General features: G+C 42.3%; 1 protein-coding gene across 6 annotated transcripts in view; it reads left to right on the top strand.

Moving 5' to 3' along the window:
* Positions 1–16,541, top strand: part of FGF14 (fibroblast growth factor 14) — a 612,361-nt gene that overhangs the window by 1,802 nt on the left and 594,018 nt on the right. For 2 of the 6 annotated variants that reach the window (XM_042979797.1, XM_042979800.1), the window contains exons 1-2: positions 5,671–5,707; positions 7,662–7,696. The exons of 2 other annotated variants lie outside the window; for them this stretch is intronic. The gene's annotated coding sequence lies outside the window, so the exon portion shown is untranslated. Of the gene's footprint in view, positions 1–5,506; positions 5,708–7,661; positions 7,697–16,541 lie in introns of those variants that run through there. 2 more of the 6 variants (XM_042979809.1, XM_042979787.1) reach the window with 2 other exon arrangements.

The following is a 16,541-nucleotide window of genomic DNA, read 5'->3' as shown; positions in this document are numbered from 1 at the left end:
GGTGGCTGTGGAGGCTCTGGGGGAAGTCTCTGGCTGCCCGCGGGCGCCGTGCTGCAGTGGGCTCTGTGCCTCTGCCCTGGAATTCTCATCCCTGTGCTGTGGCTCTGCCCCTTACTCACCGGCCCCTTCTGTGGCGTCCTCCCCCTCCTTTCCCCCTCCTCCCCCTCCCTCAGTCCCCTGTCCTTTTACCCTTCTCTCTCCCAACTCCTCAGCGTTTAGCAACTCTGAGCTGATAACACCATCCTGAGCATTGCCCAAGGAGAAAGCCATGTTGTCACCTTACCACCCGCATTTCTAATTCAGCTGTGAGGTGTACCCCAAGCCCGCATCCGGCCCAACACTCGCTGATGTTTCGGTGATGCCTAGATCCGCAGCACTACTGTATCACAAGTTAATGTGAAGACCTTTTTTGCGAGACTTACCCAAGTGGGACAAGTCAAGGGCTGCCGTTGGGAGAGAGGGATTGTTCCTTCACGCAGTGCAAATAGTTGGTTTTGAAGCCTTTTCCTGTCCTGTGAAAAGATTTAGCCCCCTTTTGAGAAAGGAATACTGTAAAAGCTTTTTTTTTTTTTGATTCGGCCATTAGTCTAGGGACCATAAAGTCACTCCCTCCATAGTACTGGAGGGTGGACTGGGGACACTAAGTTTCCTTACTGGCCTTTATAATTTGTTTTTGTAAACAATTTTACTGGAAACACTAATTCCCCTCCCCCCATACACGATTCAAGATATTTTTATTACACCTCCCCCACCCCACCCACTTTGCTCTCTCTGAATAAAGAAGATTTTTTTTTCCTTCCAAGACATTTTGGAAGGTGTCAAATGACACATTATTTTTAGAGTAATTTATTTTGCAGCTTATGAATGCTAAAGTACTTGGGTGTGAATTGATAGGTTAATTCAAAGAGTGTCTAACGACATCACCAACTATTCTGATAGGATAGTGTAGTCTTACATTGCTAGAAGTTAGAGTTCCAACCTGGGAACTGGAGCATTTTGTAAGCTGTTTTAAAAATGTGACATTAATGTGTCACACTATCTCATCTTCTAAAAGTTTTGCTTTTTGAACTTGACTCAAATCCATGCTTAACCATTCCCTTTCAGGATTGTAACTGGTAGATTCCATTCTCCTTCTGCTATTAACATGAAGCCTAAAATCGTTTGCAGGTTTTCGATCCCAAGAAAGCAGTATAACCAAGAAGTTAATTGGGTAATTAAAATAAAACAAAGACTAACATCCTCTTAACTGTTAAAACCAAAGAGAACAGATTGACTACTACCTATTATGTTATCTTAAATCTAAAATAAGGACAATTAACGGTTTCAAACTAAGAAGTTTGGCAGAATCCCTCCAAGTACCAGTGCTAGGATCAGGAATTCAGTGTGAAGACTGTGTAGATTAATAATTCTTCCCAACTTTTGCAAATTATAGAACAAATTACTGATTATTCCCAATTTTTAAATTGTCAAGAAGTATAGGTAGTTTGGTCAAGGCTCGTTGGAGGACTTTTAAAACACTGCTATATACTCATGTTGATGTGAAAATAGAGTCATGCACTTAAGGAGAAAGTTATTTATCTATCCCAAAGTTATTAGCTTTTAAATAAGAGGTGTTAATTTAAAAGGCTTTTTGTAGTTGCTTTTATGTAAGATTTAACTGGAAAAGAACATGAAGATTATACTTACACAATATATGCTTGTTAAGATAAATTGCAATAGCTTGAAAATCGTGCATATAATGTAAATCTACCGTCTTCATAGAAACGTCCAGTGTCTCACAATACAACTATTAACAGAGAGCACACACACACATGCACACTCACGCTTAAATGTCCTACTGTCCCCTATTCTCCTAGTTGAGCAATGGCTGTATGTTTAGAATAAATGTTACCTGCTTCAACTTTCACTGTGAGTCATGCAAGGTGATTGTATTTTAGGCAAATCATTAAATAGGGAATACTAAGTCCAAGGCACTTAGTCAGCCTGGAGGAGGGCTTGATATGTTTCGTTAAACCAGCAATGATAGATTGGACTGACCAATGTGTATCACAGGCCAGTTGGGTACTAATCTAGGTCGCTAGACTTTGAGTGACAGCTGCTAAGGATAGTGGTTGGAAAAAAAAAAAATCCACAACAAAGGTAAATACTAAGGTCATGTCATGGATATCTCTTCAAGACACATAATGTACAACAAGCAAAGGAAGCCCAGACCCTTAGATAGATACACTTATTGAACCACACTCATGAGATGCCCAAACTTCCATGGCTTGATAGGGTTTTTGGAAAGCATAGCATTTAAGATAAGTTGTAATCAAAGATAATTTTATTAAGTACCAGTGACAGTGGCAAGGAGGGTATGAAGCAGATGTCCTGGACCTAGTTCCGCAGAGCACATTTAGAAGATCTCACAAACTTATGACCCCGAGCATCTTCTTTCCTGAACGCAGTCTTTCTCTCTGCCAGGTAACTTGGAGATCATACAAACAAGGCTTGGTAGAACTCATTGTCACTTGCTATTTCCTACTTGTTCTGGTGTCTTTCAGCTCTGCTTTTGCCTTTCGCTAAAGCTGTTTTAGGTGCCAAAAACATCTGGTACGCCTCTGTTACTCATTTAAATATATGTTATTCTTTTAAAACGACTTGCTTTACATGTAGGGCTGTCATGGCATTTAGAAGTGGGAAAATAGGGAGAGACGGGCGAAAAAGAAAGTAAGCATTTTTTTACTCCTTCCTCTTCTCAGCCTGCCGACTCATCCTGGGTGCCTGTAGAGCTGGGTGAGCCACAAATTGGCCATAACCTCTGCATTTCTAAACACTGAGCATGTACCAAATGGAGACCTCAAATTCAGACTGCATGGCTGCAACACCAAACAGGTGTGAGGCTCTTCTCTTTCTGACATGCTTGCCTTTAGAGTGGGATTCCGTGTAATCGGAGTTGGCCTTGGACTCCATCCAAGAAGCTTTAGTTACTGAAGTAGCAAAATGAGTTTGCAGAGCAGGGGCACTTCAGGAACCAAAGGACAGTATTTTAGACTGGCTTCCAAGTATTGACTTTCTGGGAGAGTGGATTTTTCTTTTTTGAAATGAAATCCAAGTTAACAAGTGTGAAATCCGATGCATGATAATCTAAACTCGGTTTTAACCACAAGGATGATGGGGTGTACTCCTATCCAGCCTAGTCTCATCTTCCACAGCATCTAAAACTGAGAATATTTTTTCAAATGATGCATTGCTTTCAGAAGGTGCCAAAGGTAATTCTATACTGTATTTAACATTTCCCACGTGAAACCATTTCTTTAACGTTCAAACCCCGTCTTCCATGTTTTAGCAACACAAACACTGGGGACTTTTCTGGTTTTTTAAAATACATATGGCAACAAGGACAACAATCAAAATTTTCGCTTCTTTGTACATTTTGGCATCATAACTCAGTCAATTGACTCATAATCTTCCTATAAATACCATGTAGATGTCTCAAAATGGAAGTATTTATTCAAAATAGTTTTTTATGCCTTAAGGCGAGACAGTTGGGATTTAACAGTATATTTGAAGCTCCTCTATTTTTTCCCCCTCTATTAAGTTTTAAACCAGACATTACATCGTGGTGTCTATATTTGTAATAAAACCTTTGAGTGTAGCCTTAGGATCATCTCCAGGAGGGACTGTGGGTCAGGGAAATACAACGGACACTTCTTCCTGCCCAGTGCCATAGTCTGTGTTGTTTAGGGTTTCATTTTGTGTACCACATTCCATATTTCCTTATAAGACTTGAACCTGAGCACTGAAGGGTAGAGAATTTTCTGAGGGAGACTTCTGAGTTCCTCCATATGCCTCTAGAGATGCACTAATGTTTTTGCTCTTCTGCTCTTTAAGGACCAAGTACTTCCTGATGTTTTCCCCTGTGTATTTCTCTAGTTGCTACAAACTGATTTTCTGCTTTGTTCAGAATGAAAAAGGCAGGGTGACAAAAGGAAGGGAGGTTCAGAGAAGGAATAAACATGAAGGCAAAGGGAGGCATGATGCAGACAGGTTTTGCAGGGAAACTGAGGTTTTGGTTTATTTAACCTACTAACACTATCTAAGAAAGTCACCCAACAATTGTTGGGCACTGTTGCCTTTATTATTGTTCCCTGACATAAGCTCTACTTATGATACGGAGCAGGTTTTCAATGCATTTTTAGTCAATGAATTAATAGTGACAACAGGATTCTCTGAGAAAGTTAACTGTGAGAATGTAACAGCGGGTATCATAAATTAGCTTGGTTAAGGTCACTTAATGCTTACTCCTTCCCAACAGTGCCAACCAAGAATTTGGTTTCTTAATGATAAAACAAAGAGAAGAAAAGTCCTCAGTGGACTTCTCAGCGCTTCATCCCGCCATGATAAAGCATCCTGAAACACCACTTGCAAACATTCCCTAGGCCCACATTTTATAATACCCTCTTCTTAAATCTCAAAACTTGAGGCCTTACTCAAGGATACAAGCTCACGGAACCAATCACAGTCTCCCCATCTGGCACTCTCAGCCTTTAAATAGCGAATGGTAGGGTGCCATCAGGTGCCCTCTGCAAGAGCCCCGTTCATTTTCTTTTCTAATCTTAAATCTGCCTCTCTTTAAAAAGGAAGACGTTCCGCAAAAAACAGCTCAATGAATTGCTCCTCTTTTCTTTATCGAACTTCTTTATCTGAAGGTGGTAACTGGGACCCTCCCTGGTGGCATATTTTTCTCTTGAGGGGAAGCACCTAAACAGCCTCTAGTTCAGTTGCTTGTAAAGGAGGTGCCCCCCTCCCTTAATATTTTGTTCTTTCCAGTTTTAAAGCAGTCATCTTCAAACTCGCTAGCTCCCTGCACATCCCATAACCACGCCGATCCAGGTAGTTTCTCCTTTCTGGAGCTACTGTCAAGGCGGAGGGCGCTGGGCCACTGGCCACTGTCTGGGAGGCGCTAAGTGTGTCAGGTCTGGCCGGCCGCACGGGCGGGGGAAGAGCCCCTGCTTTCCGGAGCGGCGTGTCACTGTTCCCTGCAAGTCGGGGCCGGCCACTCTGCGGCTCCGATCCGCTTCCAGGAGTCGGGCCCCTCGGTGACCTGGCCGAAATCGGGTTGTGAGTCTGCCTAATTGAGTCCGAAGAGACGGGGCACGCGGGCCAGGCACGGTCCTCCTCCGGGTGTGATCCGCGGCCCGAGGCTCCGGGACGGGCCACCGCGCGCTCCCTTCCTAGGAGCACCCGGCGCGCCGCAGCGCAATGCGGCGGAAGCGGCCCGCCCGAGCCGCCGTAGCGCGGGAAGCTTCCGTTGTCACAGAGATGACCTCTGACCCTGGGGGGCGCCTCTGGGGAACTCGTGCATATGTTGCTATGGAAACCAGGGTGGCCAGTGGCGGGTGCTAGCGCGACCCGGAATGGGGGCAGGGCCAGGCCCCTGAGGCGGCACGTTTGCGGGCCAGTCTGCCGGCGTCCGCGCAGCTGCGCCTCGGAGCGCCGGCCGAAGGGCCGCGAAGGAATGAGTTCTGCGCCCACAGGTGGCCGCCTGCACCCGCGGTCCCCTCAACGCGCTGCGGGGCCCAGAGGCAAAGGGACTGGGCTCGCACCCTGGCTCAGGACCAGGAGCAGATGAGCGGAGCCGGGCTCTCAGCTTCCGCACTAGCTACTGGAAGGACCCGGGCTGGCTCCTCAAGTTCCCTCAGCCGCAATGTGAGAATGATCTCAGGTCAGCTCTCCGGTTCTAGGATTCCGTAATCCTCCACCCGACCCGGGCTCCAAGTGAACTCTCCCCTCTCCCTGTGTCTCTCCCGAACTCTGTTGAGTATATTTAAATTGCATTCTAAAATCGGAGACTGTCAGAGAGGGAGGGGCCCCGTCTGGATCCTCAGTGACCCGCCCCTCTTAGAGGTGTGGCGACTCCTTCCCAGTGCAGGAAGAGACTGTGCCCAGAGCCGGGTTTGAATTGTAGAGGCACCGCAGCTCTGAGCCTTGGAAGGAGAAACACGTCGTATTTGACCGGTGACACCACTAAGAGCTCTTCATGCATTGCACAGAGTTGTGTGGTTGGTGCTGGAACAGATAGATGGCCTTCCATTATAACCATTATATTCTCCAGATGCCTTTTCCTGCAGTCTCTAAACGTTTTGGGGGAGGGAAGAGGCTCTCTCTATTGGCTTCTATTATCTTTGGGCTATTGGGGGACAATCACAGGTGACAGGCATTTTGAATTAAAAAAAAAAAGAAAAAACTTCACTGTAAATTTAGAAATCGAAAAAGATGATTTCCAGGCTACAGTAATGAAAAACTTGCTAGATTAAAAAGAACAGCTGGATCCAAATTGATGGAATAAGTTAAGGTTACTTGTTCAGACGGCTTGACACGTTTTAAAGATTTTTCATTGGCCTAGTTTCCAGATAGCCTCCTGTCCCTTTCTATCTTTTCTTCCTTCTTTCTGATAAGAATTACCTCCCTGAAGTTAGCTTTTCAAAGAGGTGGCCTTCAGGTCCCGGAGAAGAGTGGGTAGAACATTTACATTGCAAAGGCACAAGGAAAGAATGCCAGCTCCTCCAACAAGGACATGTTTCCTAAATCCAAAAAAAAATTTTTTAATGTTTATTTATTTTTGAGAGAGACAGAGACAGAGCATGAGTGGGGGAGGGGAAGAGAGGGAGACACAGAATCTGAAACAGGGTCCAGGCTCCACGCTGTCAGCACAGAGCCTGACATGGGGCTCGAAATCACGGACTGTGAGATCATGACCTGAGCTGAAGTCGGTCACCCAACCGACTGAACCACCCAAGTGCCCCCTAAACCAAAATTTCACAATACCTACAAACTTTAATAGATTAGCTAGGGCAGGGGGGTGGGGGAGAGTTGGGGATTGATTAAAAATGATAGATGGGTCTTGAATTGCTTCTAGAGCTACAATTCTGTTCTTGTAAAGACTGAATCTACAAGATAAGGACAGTTCTTTGTAATTCCTCAAACAATTGGTATTGCAACCTGTATGATCTCAAAGGGCTGACCACCCATCCAACTATAGATCTTCTCTTTGCTTCTTCGGGTCAGGGAGAAGCTCTTCAACTAAGGTGGAAATCAAAAGATTCCTGTGTTCTAGATTTAGAGCTATTTGTCTTTGGAATGTTTTTCTTTCCTTTTGGGTACATAGTTTCATTTGACTTAGGACAGAAGGCCTAAAAAATTTCCTATGAGGTTCTGAATATCAGCCTCCAATATCGGCAAAGCTCTAACCATAGAACTAGTTAAAAAAAAATCATCCTTTTAAATATCTTGTCAGGTTTAGGCCAGGACAAGCAGTAAATATTCCTGGCAGTATTGAACAATCTATTGAATGCAAGAGGCATTCCCAAAGAAGGTGCAAAAGATACCTCTCTCCCAAGATCCAGAACCACTCCCAAAGATAGCTGAAACAAAGACCCACTTCCCTTGAAAGCTGGCAATAATCTGTAGGGCACTAGCCACAAATGCAATGCAACTTCTATTTCTGTCTGGCTATCTTTTGAGGGCCCCCAACCTGATGGTTGCCAAGCCCAGTTGTCAGAACACAAAATGAGACAAGTAAGAAGGCAATAGTTGTCCTTGGGAGAGAAAGGATCAATAACCAATGCATCTTGAAAAGGAAGAGATAACATGAAATTTTACCTTCCTCTCTTGACCAGGCACTACAGACAGAGATCCAGGAGAGCTGATTCTGGTAAGAATTTCCACCCTTTGCTGGCTTCTCTCAGGTTTCCCTGATCAGTTTTCTCCAAGTCTCCAGAGTGAGTGGGGTTTAAAGTAGAGAGTGAAGTTGGGCATATACCACAATTTGGCAAAGTTTTTTAAATTAATTTTATTTTAGTCTCCCCTTGGTTGTTTAAGGGAATACTGGTGGAGATTTACTGGAGAATCCCTTGGAGTCCCATCAACCCTGAGAGGGGCCCATGTGGAGACCCTCCTTTGGGGGTAGATATAAGGGCCTCTGGACATAGGCCATTAATTTGGAAGGTTTTTGTTTACGGTCTTGCAGTGTGTTTAGAGTGGAAAGGCAGTGCAGACAGAGGATTAGTAGACTGAGTACTGAGGTAAAGGAGTGTAGAAGGGAGTAGTAGGAGGCATTTCTTTCTTCTTTTTTTAATGTTTATTTATTTTTGAGAGGAGAGAGAGAGAGAGAGAGAGAGAGAGAGAGAGAGAGAATATGAGAATCCAAAGCAGGCTCCAGGCTCTTAGCTGTCAGCACAGAGCCTGCTGTGGGGCTTGAACCCATGAACTGTGAGATCATGACCGGAGCTGAAGTTGGATGCTTAACCACTGAGCCACCCAGGCACCCCTAGATCTGTTATTTCTTTGTAGTGGTGGATAGTCTAATGGCTTTTAATGGTCCAACTTGTGCATACTTACATTTTGATGTGCCATTCATCAGAAAAGTCTGAGTTTCTTGTGTTAATTTATTTCCCCAACCTTCCTAGCACTTTGTGCTGTGGACTTGCCTTGAGTTTTGTGAGTCCTGCTCCCCCAACGGCTGCCAACTTGCTTTCCTTAGATTGAAGGGTAACCATTATTTTCCCTTGAAATAAGCCATCATAATTCAGCCAGACTTACTGTTTCTGACTGCCTGTGTGCACTGTTCCTGAGACTTGAAAGCCCCCCACCCCCCACAACGTGCTTAATCATAGATGAGTTTGGCTACAAACCTAAATATGTGGCCTACTAAGTCTCACCATGAAAATCTGGAGTCTCTCACACCCCAGTTTTCCACCTTGTGAAGAAAACCCCCTGGAGTCTCACACCCCAGTTTTCCACCTGGAAGGATTAAGATGAACAAACTTGAGGAGTTCAGAATGCAAAATAAGCAGAGCTTGATCAGAGAGAAGCTTACCAGAGCAGCTGGAGAGGCAGCAAATAAAATGGCTCTGTGGGTACAATCACCTGCTTCTAGAAGCCATCCCCAGAATCTTTAGCAGCTGTCTTCAGGGCCCATCTCATTGCCAAGCTGTCAATTTACAAAACTGAAACAATTTATAATCAGTTTGATATCCTTTCTTCAAGGGAGAACAATCCTCAACTGGGGGAGTACAGTGCCTCACAAGTAGTTGGATCATTCTTCCCAAGGGATTTTGGGCAAGTGTGAGTTTTAAGAGGCGTTGGAAGAGGCAACAAGGAAACAAGCATGATTGACTGGGAGGTTAGGGGTTCCCTTACAGGGCTAGGAGGTCCCATTTTCTAAGGTAAAGTAAGCTAGCTAAAGCCCAGCTGGAGGATTGTGATTAGTGAATGTTAGATTTCCTTGACAGGTGTTTCCCATTACATGCAGGATGCCTTAAGTTTTGGATTTGTGATGTGGACCAGGTGGCTGGGCCTGCCTCCATTTTGTGGGTCCTGAGATACAAATAAACTTTATCAGTAGTCAGGAACAGATCATGTGTTATGTGACATGGTCAGATTTATTCTTTAGGCAATTGCTATGGCGACAGCGTGGAAAATAGCTTTGAGTGGGGCAAGACTGAAGGTAGAAAGGCCACAAAGGAAGCAACTGAAGTGGAAGTGGTAAGGTCCAAAATAACGCAGTGAGAGGGGCTGGAGAGAAAGGGCAGTCTGTCAACTTCAGTGGCCAATCTGAACTGGGGAAGGCAGGAGAGGGAGGAGTCTAGAATGTTTTGACCACAGGTTTTTGATTTGGACAACGCCTGTGGATCCGGATCCACTGACCATTGGCCAGATAGAATGCTTCCATCTCCTTGAAACATGGGGTAAAAACTTGGCTCTCTCCAGACTGTCCACATTAGGAGGGCTGTGGTAGCGGTGATTAGCAGGTAGAAAACTGACAAGTTTCTCTTTTTAGATCAAAACGTAAATAGGCAGTTGTAGGAGGGTCACTCTATGATAGAAAGTTCATTTTCTTCACTTCAAAGCTGGAAGTCCTCAGGGATGGAAAAAAGCTCTTTACAATGAAGAAAAGCCAAGAAGTTTTTTTTTTTTTTTTTATGATTATGTACAATTCTTTGTCGAGAGTAGATGTTTTTGTACACAATACTTTGTTCGGTTTGAGGAGTCAAGGAGTGCAATTAAATGCCACTTTTTCAGATGAACTCTTCAGGTCTGGCAAGAAAAGGAAGTGTGAACTTTATGGACTTTACATATGTTAAGTGTGTGCACCTGCTTTTTAGATAGAAATGAATGTAGTTATAATTAAAATGCCTTTCCCCCTGTAACATTTTGCTGTCTGCATGATCACAGTGGATCACTGAAGTATGTGGTAACCTCTTCTGTAATGCTGCCTCTTACATAAATCGTGGTTGGGGAGGGATTGTAATTTCTATTCTTTCTACTTCCCGGGTGAAGCTCATGGCACGCTACTGTTGTACTTTAAAAAAAGAAGAAACATGTAGTAAGGCTTAAAGATGAAAATAATCGTAGGTTTTTATTTTTTTTTAGTAGCTACCTATTTCAAAGTCTGAAACTCATCTTCAGTTGTGTTACTGCTGTACCCCAGGTATTGTAATTCTTAAGCAGAGAAATGATTCTGTTTGCCAGGAGGCCTGAGTCAGTTCCATAATTAAATACTCAGTAATCACCATTCTGCCTCAACATTTTCCTGGCGGGGCAGATTGAAAACACTAACCCAATATGCTCGTTCCTCCTTTATTATCCAAAGACTTGACTTGTTTCCTAGGAATTTGCATTTTTCATTGACTTCATTATATTTTCTTTTACACTGAAATTTTCTACTCATATGCCAATTCAGTGACATAAAATTCCTCACATGTCATACATATAATAATGGATATGAAATATTGGAAAGACTTTTAATGGAGTAGATACTAAATGTTAGAACTATTTTAATGATGCAGTAACAAGCAATTTAAAAAATGAATTTTAAAAGGATAGAAATTTTACATCAGTATTGCTTATTGTTTACTTTCTCTTTTCTAATTATACGTCCTTTTAAAAGCTTGGGAATAATCTTAAAGAGCACAAGTGCTGAGGTGATTCTGTGGCACACGTGCCTTTTGATGGGGACATTAACCAGTGGCATATATACTAAAGATAGAGTGTGGCCTGATCTGCAGAGCCATGAAGTTTGATCCCTATTTGCTTTGTCCTTTACCAAAGTGCTTTCCCATGGCTGCGAATTCACCCCTTTGTCCCACTCTCCCTGTCTTTGTACGATGATACCCAGGATTTGATCCTTTCACATATTTCCTTTAGGCCTGTTTTTCACAAGTTTTGTCCTCAATTTACTCTTTAGGCAACGTTTGGATTAGGATTCAACTGGATCTTCTACTTTCACATGTATTGCGTTAGGGGAAAAAAAGGCTAACAATACAGCTGTCAGAAAGCAAATGAGACACCTCTATCTGGACTTGAGATATTTGCTAGAAGTGAAATTTATTTGGCTTAATTTCTTCTTTCTGTGCTTTCAGTATCATGTAAAAACATGATTTGGATCTATTGCTTTATTAGATTATATAATAAAAATGACTTTTGGGTGGTGTTATTAGTAAATATTCTATCTCATACTCCCACCAGTGAATGTACATTAAACTTACCAGATTTTTAAAAGCATATTGCTCCTCTGCTTTAACATAAATATCCTGAATTCCTTTTCTGAATTACTTTGAATCTTGTGTTATCATGATCTTTAAATAAATAATAATTACAACCAATTTTTTAGTAAATGCTTTCTACATACAAGGCAATTTATCTATTTATCTATATTACCTAATTAGTTCTCATAACCACAGGTAGGAACTTTTTTTTATACAGCTGACCCTTGAACAACATGGGCTTGAACTGTGTGGGTCTACTCTTATGTGGACTTTTTTCAATAAATCTATTGGAAATTTTTTTGAGGTTTGTGACAATTTGGAAAAAAAAAAACCGGCAGACAAACTGTGTAGCTTAGAAAGACTGAAAAATTTTAAGAAAAAGTTAGGTATTATTATAAGAATACAGTATAACATACAAAATATGTGTTAATCAACTGTTTACCTTCTTGGTAAGGCTTCTAGTCAACCGCAGGCTATTGGTAGGTAGGTTTTTGGGGGGTCGAAAGTTGAACGTGGAGTTCTGGCTGTGCAGGGGGTCTGTGCCTGCAAGCCAGGTGTTGTGCCAAGGTCAAACTGTATTTAACAGGAGAGAACTCAGGCATGAAGAGGCTAAGGAAGATGCCTGACAGTACTTGGCTAACAAAAACCTGAGCAGTATGACTCCAGAGTGCAGACTGTTAAATCCCTGTGTTGTAACTGCCTCTCTAAAGACAATGTTCAAAGAATGTGACCAGTATTGTCTTAGTGGGTCTGTGAATCATTATATCCTGAAACTAAAACAGACTTCAATGTATTCAGTGTTTGGATATTTAGAACTTGTAATGCTTTTTTATTGAGCATGATTTCCATGCATTAAAGCACACAGTTCTTAACTGTAGTGTTTGATGTCTTTTGACTATTGTATCCTTGTAACCACCACCCCAGTCAAAACATAGAACATTCCCATCACCCTAGAAAACTCCTTCCCTGTTCTATCCACAAGTGACTCCCCTAAGAAGCAACCACATTCTGATGTCTCCCACTTTACGTTAGCCTGCTGTAGACCCTCATATCATTACATCATGGTGTCTTCACGCTTTTGAGTTTGCTTCTTTCACTCAGCATGTTGTTTTGGAGATTCACCCATGTCATTGTGTGTTAGATGTGTAGACTGATGTGGTAGCTTCTGTTTTCTTTTGTAAACTAGAAACTCCTAATTGAACAGACTTGCTTTTGGCTAACAGCCAGAAGTTGTCAAAAACTACAAAGGGTTTGAGAGTTGACCCAGTTTGCAGGCTACCAAGTTAGTCTGCCCCAGTTATATAGATGCTGGCTGAAGACAGGAGACTCCTGGGTCAGAGATAAAGGACTTTATTACTTATGGCACAGCAGGCAGCATGAGCTTCATGTTCTAATCGATTCCCCTTGGCCCCAAATTCTCCAGGGGCAATGCTGAGTGACCCAGGTGGATGCTTGCACACAGGGTTTGTGTCACAGCTTAGAAACTGCAAGGTTAGGCAGTCCCCTGTCTTTTAAGAAGTGCTTTGCAAAGCTGCCCAACCTTTGCCCTGTGGGGAGGCATTATCTTCATTTTCCTGGTCAGGAAATAAATCTGTCTTGTAACCTGGAAGGAGGCGCTATCCCTGGATTCCAAGGCTGTAACATCCTTGCAAAGAGTCTGAGACAAAAGCTGTTATGAGACGTGCAGAAATCTCATGGATAAGTTGTCACTTAAATCTGTGTCTGAAAAGCAACACTTTCTTTCCCTCTCTTTCTCTCAGGACTGCTATTTTTTTTGTTCCAAAGATGCAGTTAGTCTATAGAAGGATATCTGTTATTTGGAAATTCAAAAGTGATCCTGAGGTTTTGAGAAGATAGACAATGTATCATCCTATACAATGAACTTACCCGTATTTATTAAATAGCATGTGGTAAGTTCTATGTTAGTTACTTGGAGAGATTTAAAGCATCCTGTAAGGATTTGGTCTTTGGCCGATGAGTACTTAAGCTAAATGTAGGGAGAATACTAGAAATGAGAGAGTCCTAAACAACCGAAGGCTAACTGGGGTGCTATAGGAGACCCATATGGGATGTAAAGCGAGGAAAGGGAAATCTTTTAGAGAAGTGTGACCTGAGCCGACTCTTGAATGCACGTTTCAGTTGGCAGGAGAGAGAAAGAAGTGTATTCCTGGCAGGGGGAGTAATGTGAGTGAAAGTCAAAGGCTGGGGGAAAGGTACATGTCTGGGAATTTATGGGAATGTTAATAAAACCATATTTTCAAGGATTAGAGGATTCATAGTTTGGAGTCCAAAAGCCTGGCAGAGGAGTTAGATTGGATGTGGTAAAAATGCGTGAACTAGAGAATGTCTCTGCAGGGGGAGTGACGTGCTTGAGAATTGTTCCAGTACAGCTGGAAAGTGTGACTGGTGGAGCTGGCTGTGGGAGGGTAGCACTAGGAAGAGGGAGGCCTTTCATAGTAAAAAGCAGTCAAGTGAAATGTCCTTTCTTACTTGGATATGGGAAACAAAGCTCGGATTAAGGTGTGGTTCTGAGTATGACTGAATGTGGGCTGCTGAAATAGGTCTCTGCTTGTATATGTGCTGCTGCAGCGAGCACTAGGTCTCAGTGCTTGGGAAGGGATAAAGCAAAGACACATCTAGACACTCTGGAACAGTAAGGCCACCGCGTCCTCTGAGCTTTGAAGCATGGCTGAAAGGGGGCACCTGGGCAGCTCAGTCGGTTAAGTGCCCGATTCTCAATTTTGGCTCAAGTCACGATCTCACAGTTTGTGGGATCGAGCCCCATGTTGGGCTCTGTGATGACAGCAAGCACAGCGCCTGCTTGGGATTCTCTCTCTGTCCCTCTTGCTCCACCCCAACCCTCTTTCTCTCTCTTTCTCTCCAAGTAAATAAACATAAACAAATTTAAAAAAAATGAGGGATGGCTGAAATAAAAGGCATAAATGGGACAAAGAGATGTCATTGGGGAGGCTCTAGGTGGCTTCAATGTACTCCCTGAAGTCGATGATTTGCTGAGAATGTGACAGGAAATGTAGCTAATATACCTTTGAAGGTTGCATGTTGCTGATACATAGACAAACACATGTCTTACGTAATTTAAGGCCAACTCCCAGTTTAAATTCTCTAGCTCTGGTAGCTTTATTGCCTTTCCAAATAAGGTGAGAATGACCTTCAGTTCTTTCAAGGTGAGTGCCGGACAACTTGGTAGTACTTAAGTATTCATCACAGCACTTTATTTCTCTGCATGATGATGTTTTCCAGTGAAACACCATGCTGGGAAGGACTAAAAATGTCATGGGCTATTTGGATATAAGGCTATTTGGATATTTCAACAACTAGGACCACATTTTTTTCTATAAGAGTCCTGATACAGTGTGCTGTTCAAGCTCTGGTAGTGGACATGTGTCTTGGCAGTCCTTAGTGATCATTAGTGGATCAAGGGTTATTGGGGAAGTGCATTAAGGAATAGTTTTTAAAAGCACAACTGCTAGAAATAAATTTTATTTTTCCACTTTATGTTGTGAAATTTGAATTGTGTTTTCGGGGTCAATATCTCTTTCTTGCATGTCTTTATAAACTGATGTTTTAAGGAAGGTAACTTTTGTTAAAATAAGAGTATTAATTAAATTATTAATGGCTATTCAAACTTTATAAAAACATACCTAGTAATGCCTTAAAAGCAGCAGGTTCAGCTTCTTTGATTTAGAGCTGGGATCCTTATTAAAGGTCACGGTTTGTAAGAGTGGTGCTTACAGGATCACAAGCATAATTCATACAAGAAGGGGAATGGGTTCATTTTAGGTGGTGATATAGTAGTAGTAAATGCCCTGCACCGGGAGCAAATTGGCAGCATAAACCTGAATTCTGTCATTTCTCTGGATTCGCACATAATTGAGTTAATCAAACCTTTAGCAAATTAGGGTAAACGTAATGGTTGTACCACGCGAAAGGTCAGAATACTGCAGAGTTAAGTAAAGGGCCTGAATGTTGTATTAGCGTAGCTCTGAATAAAAAATTAAAATGTACACCCTTTGCATATAAAGATGCTACTCCAGAATCCACACTGCGTCCTATGGATTCGCACAGATATGTGCACACTTTCTTATCCAGTCTTTCTGGTGCCCAATAACATGTGTTTGTGAGAGCCTTGAGAAAGGTCATTAGAGCCACTGAACGCACTCTGTGAATCATAACCTTCCTCTCTTATTTGTATTATCCCAAACAGAAGGAGGTGTTATCTCTGTGACTGTTGGTAATGGTTTTTGCCTGTCCATGCTTTTCCTTTTGCAGTAACAGTTTAAATGTAAGGCAGATCCTTGACCCTTTCTTTGTTGTATTCTTTTAAATTTATAATTGCTAGAAATACTTTTTAATATCATATATTTCATTATGAGCTATTCTTTTTTTTATGAGAGAGAGAGTAAGCAAGGGAGAGGGGCAGAGGGCGGGTGAGAGTGAGAGAGTGAGAGAGTGAGAGAGTGAGAGAGAGAGAGAGAGAGAGAGAGAATCTTAAGCAGGCTCCACACTCAGTATGGAGCCTGATGTGGGGCTCGATTCCACAACCCTGGGATCACGATCTGAGCCAAAACCAAGAGTTGGATGCTCAACTGACTGAGCCACCTAGGTGGCCCTCGTTAGGAGTTCTTATCTACACTTCAGAATTATAAGAAAATCAAGGAAAATGATAGAAGTTGGTACTGCTAATAAATATGGCAATACTGGTACAAGGAATTTCAAAAAATTGCATGAAAGTAATTTTCGGGTAATACACATTATATTTATTTCCTAACTGCTATCTTACATTATGGCAAAATATCCATATTTTGAGTTGCTGAATAGTGATACACTATTTTAACTAAATTGTGGTTTGAATTTTTTAAGTTTGAAGGGTAAACACTAAGTGTGTTGAATGTATTTATGGAAGGTATTTTAGTTTATCACTAAATCCTGGATGTTTTTACACTTACCCAATCTGTAGGCTGATACAATCTTTCACCCAAGAGAGTCATT

The sequence above is a fragment of the Panthera tigris genome, chromosome A1 (genome assembly GCF_018350195.1).
Source record: "Panthera tigris isolate Pti1 chromosome A1, P.tigris_Pti1_mat1.1, whole genome shotgun sequence".
In the NCBI taxonomy this organism is placed as follows: Eukaryota; Metazoa; Chordata; class Mammalia; order Carnivora; family Felidae; genus Panthera; species Panthera tigris.
This window is presented reverse-complemented; position numbering and strand designations above follow the sequence as displayed.